The sequence below is a fragment of the Nicotiana tabacum genome, chromosome 7 (assembly GCF_000715075.1).
Source record: "Nicotiana tabacum cultivar K326 chromosome 7, ASM71507v2, whole genome shotgun sequence".
Classification (NCBI taxonomy): Eukaryota; Viridiplantae; Streptophyta; class Magnoliopsida; order Solanales; family Solanaceae; genus Nicotiana; species Nicotiana tabacum.
In genome coordinates, this window is record NC_134086.1 from 112,375,230 (window position 1) to 112,386,952 (window position 11,723).

The window sequence follows — 11,723 nt, forward strand, 5'->3', positions numbered from 1 at the left end:
ATTAATGATGCAGAAACACCGTAAGCCCCAATATCATCCCATGCAAGATCTCAAGCCTTAGTCATATACAAATTTCGGGAACCTTCCAATACCACATATATGCATACCTCAGGCCAAAACTGATGTAAATTTTACTCTACTATCGAAACGCCGCTAGTGGACTCCTCCACTTGGCGTGAAGCCATAGAAAACAACATTTAATGATCCGCAAAAGTAACCTTCACAGCTCGCACAACCTCAATCACAAGGTACTCCAATACCACCAACTATCCTAAATCAGTATCCACCTCGTGACCCTGCCATAATCTCGATGACTAGTCAACCAATTAAACATTCCCAAGCTCGTACTCTTCAACCAGATACTGGAACCCGCTGCACCTCCATGTGAACAACTGAATAGTCTTTAAATACCTCCGTATCTTAAGTCTGGAAGACAAGTTGAGACAATGTCTAAGCATCCCTGACTCCCTCATAGCTCGTCTGTAGCATCACGAACCACTAGCGCATATCGGACGCTGAGAGCGCAATATCATAGACGAGTGGATGAAAGGAACATAAGTTATATGCTTCGAGTTGAATCAATATCGCACGATAAGGAATGAAAGAAGTGAGATTATCCTAATAGTTATGTGGCCTCTCGAAGATAAGTACAGACGTCTCCGTACTGATCTGCAAGACTCTACTAAACCTATTTATGACTCGTAGCACCTATGAACCTAGAGCTCTGATACCAACTTGTCACGACCCAAAATCCCTCTGAAGGAGTCTTAATGGTACCTAGTCTCTAAGACTAGGTGAGCCTAACATTAACAGAAATAACAATAATATTCACTAACTTCACATTAGATAACTCTGAACAATTACAATTTCCAAACCGGTGGTACAATTCATATGCCTTTCTAGGAGTAGTTATACCTAATAAATAAATCACTGTTCCAAAACAAAAGGAATCAATGGAAATAAATACAATTAAAGGTGACTCTGAGGCCTGTGAACGCAGTAGCAAGTTTACCTTGAGTCTCCACAATAATGATCCGCATAGCCACTAACGATCAAATTACTTAGATTTGTACAAAAATGTACAGAAGTGTAGTATGAGCACACTGAAACGGTGCACAGTAATTATCAAGACTAACCTCGGTGGAGTAGTGACGAGGAACAGTCAAGACACCTACTCACCTAATAAATTGAACAAGATATGACAACAAACTAATAGGATAAAGATAACAAAGTAATGCTAGTAGCAGGGAGAAATCAAATTACAACAATGGATACGATAAGGGGAAAACACAAATGATAACGAGAATAACCAGGTAATTACACACCAACATAGTTGGGGGTACAGATCAGTAAAATGTGACAAAATAATAGAAAATAATATTAACTCAACAAATCGCCTCATTTCTAATACACAGAATTCCACCCATCTCGGGACTCGGAACCTCATCTCAAAATCACAACTTCCAAACCTTTAACACACATGACACCTTGTGCCCACATATTTCCCTTTCACTTTGCACGTCAAAGATCCATGTGCTACTTAGTACATAGTGCCCATAACAAACGCAAATTAAGATGTTCAAGGAGTCCCATTTAAATAACATAAAGTAAATTACAGTTCTAAACCAAATGGGAAATCATCGGGAAAAAATGAAGTTACTTTTAGAAATCATTTGAGTGAAGAAAATACCCTTTTCAAATAAAAATACAACATCGAATAAGCTATTGCCTTTAATATAGGATTTATCAAATTAAAACTTAATAGAAATTCCTTTTTATGTAAAATACAACCTCAAACTGGTTAAGGAAATTTAATTGAGAAACCAATTAAAATAGAATATAACAACTATTGCAATTTGTACTATTGGAATATATATGCGGCGAGTTCTACTTTAAAAGTCATACAAGGTAGCGTAATATTAATTCCTTTATTTTAAATCATCACATTACTAACAACTACGCAGGGCAGGAGGAAATGGATCACCATAATAAATTTACCTTGAAACTTAATTCACTAGAATAACAGTATCAGGAACAAAACTCAAAAATGACGGCAAGTCAATAAATCAATGTCAATAACTCGATACTCAAAACTCAGCAAAACTGGAAATACAAATTATAAAAGTCTTGTACGAATGAACTAAAGTCAATACAGTAAAACAGGGGATACCAAAATACAAGATATGTATATTCACCCTTATTACTCATTATCAATCCACCCTTATTCCTTCTGTTGCGACGTGAAATCCAATCCCAACGGACAATATCAATACCATAACAATAAATATAATATGTTGCGGTGTGCAACTCAATCCCACCAATCCACCCTTATTACTCCTCAATATATCACCATTATTCATTCTGTTGCGGCGTGCAACCCGATCTCACCAGACAATCACAATTCACCCTTATTCCTCCTCAATATATCACCCTCATTCCTCATGTTGCGGTGTGCAACCCGATCCTACCAGACATAGTTTAAATCAACAACAACGATTCAACAACTCAATTACAAGAATTTCTACCACCAAGAGTATGAGTACACCACAACAAGAGAATCACAAAAAATCAAGGAGTACAACAATCTTTACAAAAATCACAAGACATGTAAGGCACATGATAACTACACAGGCAACCACAACAATTTGGACACGTAGCATATATGCACGGAGTCATACATCAACTCACAATTAAGAAATAACAAAACAATAAGGAGGACAATCACTTCTATTAAGGCAAATAAGGGTCAAATAACAAGTAAGGGGTAAAGAAAAGCTACCAACATCGTATAAAGCATGTAGAGGTGAAACTAGAAAATAGGAAACCCAATCATATCAGAACACTTCCCACTTAATGAACATAAGGACGTAAGCACCCTAAAAGGCAATTTTCCACAAATAATACCGAGCATGCACTCGTCACCGCGCATGCATAGTGTACAATTATCATAGAGGATTCAAATCCTAAGGGGGAGTCCCCCACACAAGGTTGGGCAAGATACTTACCCCAAAAAAGACAAACCGATACTCAACAATGAACTTCTCGGGTGAAAAGACCTCCGTACGGCTCAAATCTAATCAAAAATAACTTCAAAGCACAAATACAACACATAAGAAACTATCCCGGATCATAAAGCCCCAATCTTTATCAAATTCTAAAAATCGGTCCAAAAGTTGACCCCAGGGCCCGCCCCTCAGAACCCGAAAAATTTTACAAAAACCAAATACACATTTTGATACGAGTTCAACCATACGAAATTTATCAAATTCTGATACCATTTGGTCCCTCAAATCATGATTTTACATTTTGAAAGTTTTCTTCAAAATCCCCATTTTCCCTCAACCGAAAACACAAATTAAATGATAAAAATGAAGACAAAATCATGGAATAAAATCAATTCTAGATCAAGAACACTTACCCAATTGTTTTGCTTGAAAAACACATGAAGAATAGCCCAAAACTGAGCTCTAGAACTCCAAAAATGCTGAAAATGGCAAACCCTCAGAATTGAGTACTATTTATTCTGCCCAGGACTCGAAGCATCGCGAACGCGGAGGGATAATTGCATTCACGAAGAAGGAAAGATGAAGGCTTCCTAGATGTGCTTCGTGAACGCGACAAAACATTCGCGAACACAAAGAAGGATAGTCTGATGGCCAATAGACTGCACTTCGCGAACGCATGAACTAGTACATGAACGCAAAGAGTGGAATGGCATAACTACGTGAACGCGTGAGGGGGGACACAAACACGATGAAGGAAAAGACAGAGCTTCACGAACGCGAGGAGTTAAACGCAAACGCAAATAAGGATTTCGAGGTAGCCAGCAACAACACATCGTGAATGCGAAAGGCTATTCGTGATCGCGAAGAAGAACACGAGAAGCAAAAAACAATAGTTCAAACAATGGGAAAAATGACCCTTAGCCCACCCGGAACACACCTGAGGCCCCTGGGACCCCGTCTAAACACACAAACAAGTCATATAACCTAACTTGGACTCACTCGAGATCTTAAATCACATCAAATAATGCCGAAATGACGAATCACACCATGAATCGAACTTAGGGACTTCCAATCTTCCAACTTCCAAAACTCGTGCCAAAACCTATCAAACCAGCTCGGAATGACACCAAATTTTACAGACAAGTCTCAAATGACAAGATGAAGTTGTTCCAACTCTCGGAATCACAATCCAACCCCCATAACCCAAAAGTCAACTATTGGTCAAACTCTTCCATCTTCCAAACTTCAACTTTTCCAAATTTTTCCGAATTGCTTCAATTCAACCCACGGACCTCCAAATCCAATTTTGGATACACGCCTAAGTCCAAAATCACCATACGAAGATGATAAAATCATCCAAAACTCATTCTGGAGCCATTTACTCAAAAGTCAAATTCTCATCACTTAAGCTTCCAAAACTAGATTCCTTCTCCCAATTCGACTTTGAATCATCCGAAAACTTGATTCGACCATGCATGTAAGTCGACACACATAATATGAAGTTGCCGGTGACCTCAAACTGCCAAACCGAATGAAATTGCTCAAAATGACCAGTCGGATCGTTACAAATATCATACAACTTAAATATAATTTTTATACAAATTTTATAAAATACGTCTTTTGTATATGATTTGTATATATGTGTGTGGTGTGTGCTTCTTCCTCTCTAAAATTCCAATCAAAACTTACTCTCTTAATACAAAAGGATAGTATTGATAACTTAAATACAAATTTTATACAATGATTCATACATTATACAACTATTTTTTTAACTTTCATTCAACATTCAAATAAAAATATATATAACTACAATAGAATACAATTTACATACAATTATACTACAGCTTTACTATAATTTCGTAAGTATATTATATGTCATGTCTTTTTCTTCTTCTTCGAGTTTCAATTCGAAATTCAACCAAAATCAAGTCTAATCTTTACGAAACACGCTCAAAATTAAGATATAAACTCCAAACAATATTCCCAAATATTTGCAACAACACCCAATCCAAATAAATAATGGTTTTTGAAAATCCAAATTCGAATTCAAAGCTTCAAATGTTTTTAATGTCTATCAATGATGGAGAGTAAAACACCTTCAAAATTTTTTGATTAACATTTTCAATTTGAATATCAATTGTGCAACATGAAAGGAAATTGCTAAGTTAAATCTCTAGAGTAAAATGATTGAAATCCATTGATGAATTCCATTAAAAATATATACAACATGAAAAGATAAAAAATAGAGAACATTAGAGGAAGAAAAATTGGAGAAAGAACAGAGATTAAGAGAGAGAGAGAGAGAGAGAGAGAGAGAGAGAGAGAGAGAGCAAGTGGGAGAGAGAATAAGGATGGGAAATAATTGATTCCTTATTCAATTTATAATAATGCGAAGGGACACTCATTTAATTCCTAAAATGTATATAATTGGTAAATTGTATGTGCCTAAGTAATTAAATTAAAACTTGAGTACAGAGGGGAATAAAGTTTCAAATAGTATACAGGAAGGTAAAAATCCAAATTAAAAAAATGAGGCCCGAAAGAATTGGGGCCAAAAGCCATGGATTTAGTCCTTTAGTCAGCCTTGCATAACATATGCCAACACGTTCTCCTAAATCAGGAAGAGGATTTCACATATAATAAATTCTTTCCTAGAGGAGAGCATTTGTCATGACCCAAATCCTAACTCATCGTGATGGCGCTTATCGTGGTACTAGACAAACCGACATTTACAAAATACTTCCAACAATTAACAGAAAATGAACTAAATTTTTTTTAATAACTGGAGTTTTCAAAAAAATGAGGTAAAAATCAAAACACAAGTGAGGAAAATAACTCCTAAATTAGGGTGTCACTGAGTTCATGAGCACTATACAACACCAGTTTGGAAAAGAAATATCTACAAGTGTCTATATCAAAATGAAAAATAAAGAAAAGACAAGGAAGGAGAAACAAGGTCTGCGAACGCCAGACAACTACCTCGTAATCTCCAAAGATCGACCGTGCACGATATCAACGCCCACCATGTTACGACCCAATTCTATTATAGACCATTGTTAGGCAAGCCAACAGTGAATAATCTTGTGATTTTCCCCTTTTAATAGATTTTTCAAGTAAATAAATTTCCTTAATTTACAAGATTTAATAAATAACAAATTTAAAATAATTAAAACGAAAGCAACTGAGTGCAATCATAGCCATAGAAATAAAAACAAAAACCACAAGTCTACTAGTATGTGTGCTAAGACCTGAATTCACAAGTGTATGGGCTACTAGTAGAATATACAAAAGATTTCTACTCTACTGTCTGAAATCGAATAGATAGAACAATAAACAAAAGAAAGACTCCAACTAGTGTAGAACGGCTTGGAAGGGTAGCTCACCGTGTAGTCTCATAACAAGGATCAAGTAGCGCGCCAGACTGATATCTAGATGCACCTACCTCAGATCCTGCACATTAAGTGCAGAAGTGTAGCATAAGTACATAAACAACATATACCCAGTAAGTATCCTGTCTAACCTCAAAGAATTAGTGACAAGGGGTTGACTTTGACACTTACTATGAGCTAACAATAAAATGTCAAAATAATAACTAAGAATGGATTACATGAATATAGCCTAAAAGCTCAATAATATGGATAATAAACACTTCCTCCACAAAGAGTACATCTCAAGTTTCTTTTCATCATGTATTAATTTATATTTCAAGTTAGTGAACAATACCAATTATAGTTGTTTCCAAAGATTTATCACAAACAAATTATGTCGAGGTCGTACGACCCGATCCAACATAATAATATTAAATTGTGCAGTGCCGAGGGTATAAAGGAATGAACCATAGATACATCTATCTGCTACTGAGGCGTTCGGCCCGCTCCACAAATAGAAAACACTTTAATGAAACACAAATTCTCAACAACAGTCTAGTGTCCCATTCACAACTTCAAGTGAGTGAAATTTTACCTTTTACAATTTTTTCATCAATTTTTAATATGAATTAGGCAAATAAGTTAACAATTAGGATGAAAATATTTCAAGTATAGCATGATATGGGTCCTAGACTACACGGACAATAGCGTAATTAGTAGCTATGTACGGACTCTCATCACCTCGTACGTACATACCCCCCAAAAATAGGAGCACATATCAATTAATTCACATGTAGGGTTAATTCCCTCTTACAAGGTTAGAAAAGAGACTTACTATCGCGCCCTCTTTTTCTCGCGAAATCGGGTTTATGACATTTGGGAGGACAACTCGTTCCCTTTTTGGGAATTGGGTTTGAATTGAAGAGTCGCCACCTAATGATTAAAGTGCATTAAGACACTAGGAAGGAATTGATCTAGAAAACTAGAGACTGGGTAAGGGCTAAAAATTATCCCGACGGAAAGGTGTTAGGCATCCCTTAGGATCCACTAGTGTGGTTCCCGGACATGCTACAATTGTGACTTTAAGTACAAGTAACAAGTAAGCAAATAAAGGTTTCAAATATGAGAGATTGTCACATTATGGCTGCAAATAAATTAAAGTTCGAAGAAACAAAGAGAGCTGAAATTTGTTTGGCACGGGTGGAATATGATGCTGGAAACATGCATATGCAATTAAAACAAGTCGTCACATATTTGCACGTTCATAAAGTAATAATTACAGTAATTTAAAACAGTAATAAAGGAGTGTAGTAAAGGAAAGCAGTGAAAGAAACAAGGGAAAGAAACAAGAGACAAGTTAGTTTTTGCAGTAGAAAAAGGGAATTAAATGCTTAAAGGTATTAAACAAATAAAGCACAGAAGAAATGTAAAGTCACAGTAATAGCTTAAAATGGTAAAAGCCTAAAAGTATGTCCCCAGCAGAGTCGACATACTGTCGTGCCCCCCTTTTCTCGCGAAATTGGGTTTATGACATTTGAGAGGACAACTCGTTCCCTTTTTAGGAATTCGATTTGAATTTATGAGTCGCCACCTAATGAATAAAGTGCATTAGGACACTAGGAAGGAATTGATCTAGAAAACCAGAGATTGGGTAAGGGCTAGAAATTACCCCGACAGGAAGGTGTTAGGCACCCCTCAGGATCCACTAGCGTGGTTCTCAGCCAGGCTACAATTGTGACTTTAAGTACAAGTAACAAGTAATCAAATAAAGGTTTCAAATATGAGGGATTGTCACATTATGGCTGCAAATAAATTAAAGTTCGAAGAAACAAAGAAAGCTGAAATTTGAGAAAATAGTTTTAAAATTCTGAAAAGTAAACAAGGAAAGGGAAGGAAGTCCTAGGTTTACAAATAATATGGATCACATCAATGTGATACCCGGTAGTCACTCCTCAAAAGAGGGGTTACACGTGGCATTAGCGCACCGGTCATCATATTCATATCTACCCTTTCCTACCCCGTTAAGGTATTAAAACGCGGAATTGTTTCATTACATATTGCATACTTTTACCCGTCCCAATCCTATCAGTCCCGACGGCATTTGGGACTACTGGTCCTAAAGGGAAGGGATATTGGGCTTTTATGGTTTAAAGGACAAAATCTAGGGTGACAAACAAAACACATAAAGCAGATATGGGAAAACACATAACATTTAAAGGCTTAAACATGCCTCATCAACTTAAAGATAGATTGTTTAGCATGTCTTGCATGTACTGGTTATAGTCTGAATTAAACTTAAAAAAACATTAAAGCTAGCTGATTTATCACATATTTTCAGATAAGAAGTCTGAATTAGGCCTGCCTGCTGGTTGTAATTATCAAAAACTGGTGCAGTTATAACCTTTACCCTAAAGCTTGCCTAGGTGAAACCTATAGGCATGATATCTATGCATAAAAGAAATATACTAATTTTAAAGAAAAGGACTTATTTATTGCAGGAACATAAGTTATGCAAATATTAAGCAACGTTACTACTGGTTTTTAGACTTATAAGCGAGATAGACGGTTCAGATTCGGTTGATTACTCCTATAGGCATGATTTCTAAGCGTTATTGATTTAAAAACGTTTATAGTCGAAATAAAAATTCAGGAGTCTTATAGGCATGGTATCTAAAATGTTGTTTGTTATTAAAACCTGTGAACACGTTTGGCTAGTGATAGATGCATATGCAGAATTCAAGAAGTCCTATAGACAGGTTATCTGTATGATATGCAGCGTTATGAAATGTAGAACCTATAGACATGTTTTCTAGATAATAAAAAATGCTGAAAATTATAGACATGGTTTCTATATGAAAATGCAGGACCTGTAAACATGATTTTTATATGAAAATGCAGAACCTATAAATAGGATTTCTATATGGAAATGTAGAACCTATAAACAGGATTTCTATATGAAAATGCAGAACCTATAAACAGGATTTCTATATGAAAACGCAGAATTGAAAGCAGAACATGATTGCAGAAGTATAATAAATACCTATGAACATGATATCTACCCTGTTTGCATGCATGATTTACCCTCCCCTTTCCACTAAAACCCCATAAGTTATTACAAATTATTACAGCCCATAATGAATAAGAAAAGCAAAATTACATCATAAATTAAAGTACAACCAATGAGAGCCTAATTCAGACTCCATGTCTGAAATATGAAATGAACCAACTCCAAAGATCAAATTTCCAAAGCCTTTCTCTTACTTGGGATATGTCAGAGCTCCCTAAGAGTCTCAAATAGACTCCGGGCAGTGCTCACACCCAAGTATATTGCAGAATATGAGTCATAGTGCAGTGTGGAAAGACCAACCCTCAAATGTCCAAGTTCAGATGGAACTCAAGGTCCCAAAGAAAGGCTCATAGGATGGGGATAGAACTTAGAATCTACGAGAGAGTGTAAGTGCAGAGAGGGGATTTTGGGAAAGTCAAGACAAGCTAGTGGTCATACCTAGAAATTGGAGTGCTGGCACACCCCAACCAGCCTGTTAGCCACATTGTTTGGGAGTTAGGATCCCCTAAGGGATCAAGTCCAGACATGAGCAACAAATTGGATGTTTTCATATTCTGAACTTCAACTCAAACACATAGAAGGGGACAAGGGTGCAGGAATTCACAGTAGAAACATATGCTAATTAACATTAAACATAGGCAGTAAAGCAGACAGGGTGTAGAAGCTGTAAAATAAACACATTGGGATGAGGCTGAAAATCAAACTAGAACATACCAGTTTCAGGGAAACAAGAAAAGAAAGTAGTGGTCTTGTGAAGCCAAAGTGCATGCAAATAGTCAGAATGCTATGATTAGGGAACTATGATATTTGAGTAGTATAAAAGTATTTAATTGAGAGTGTGTTAAAGTGTAGAAGGGTCGTGCCCTTTTATACTGTAGAAGGCAAGCAGAATAAGGTAGGAGAATGATTTGAAAATCAATTACAAAAATTTCCCTTTGATTAAGGGATTCTAATTTCAAATGTAAAAATAATTAAGGAAATATATTGATCAAAACCTTTTCCAAAATAGTACAAGAAGGGTAAATACACAAAGATTTATTTAAGGAAAAAGTCTGATAGCACACGGTTTGCGCAAGTAAGGAAAGGAAATCAGTTAACACACAAGAAATCAAAATTGAAGGCTTTGTACGAATGAACCAAGTCAAGAAAAATGAGGAAAGGTTTTACTTATGGAAAATCAGTAACAATCAATCAATCCTAAAAAAAGGATTCTGAATCAATCATAAGTTGGAAAGCCTTTTGAATAAAGGTTCAACACACATATAAAAGCATACAGACATGCTTAAACAAGAAAGAGCTGTCACGCTAATCGGAAGAGTCTAGCATAGAAGAATCTAAAAGTTCAAAGTCGTAAACAAAGAAATTCAAACTTAGTTCATATACTCAGAATGAGTCAAAAAGAGTCAAGGGTTCTAAAATAGAGCCCTAGTCCAAACACAAGATGACCCTCGTCAAAACCCCTAAATTCTAGGGTTCCTACTTCGAATTAGATACAGAGACGAGGAGGCAAGTAATTGAAACAGGCTTAGAGATCTCTTTCAGAGACTCGTGAGAAAACAAATAGATACAATAGCAAGTTCGAAGCAAACAAAGTGAAGAAACTTTTTTGAAGCATATGTTTAAGAAAAACCTGGGACTTAAACAAGTTCAGAAGAGAAAAGAGGTAGTATAACACTTAAGAAAACAATAGTGGAAACATGTGTAAAGGGAACTCAAACAAAGGTCTAGTAAAGGCAACAAAGAACTTAAGAATTTAGTAGGAAATACATACAGTAGGAGAACACAAAATACCAAAAAAGTATATCAACAAGACATATAGGAAAAACACAGCAGGGTGAACATGTGAGCATGGTGTACAAACACATTAGAAAGGCAAGGCACAAAAGAACATCTGTAGTAGAAAAACATAGGAAAGCAGTAGAAGCACATGTGTGACAAATACACACAAAGAAAAGTCGGAGAAACATTTTGAACTTTTTAGAAACCCTAAATCGAAGAGAAGTAATTTTTTGAAAGAAAAATTGGGGAAACATTTAAGAACTCAAGTAGAGCACAGATATATAACAAATCTAAGAAAAATTAGAGAAAACATCGAATAGCTAGGGTTTCAGAGGAACCCTAAACGAGAAAGGCTTGGAAAAAGGTCTGATCTTGAGTCGGATGAGTGAGAAATAGGTTCATAATGCTTGGATATGTCGGAGCAAGGCCAGAGAGGCCATAGAACCTTGAATGGGAGAAGATCTGAACAGACAACATCGAGGTTAGACCTCTAAACTTCGAGCA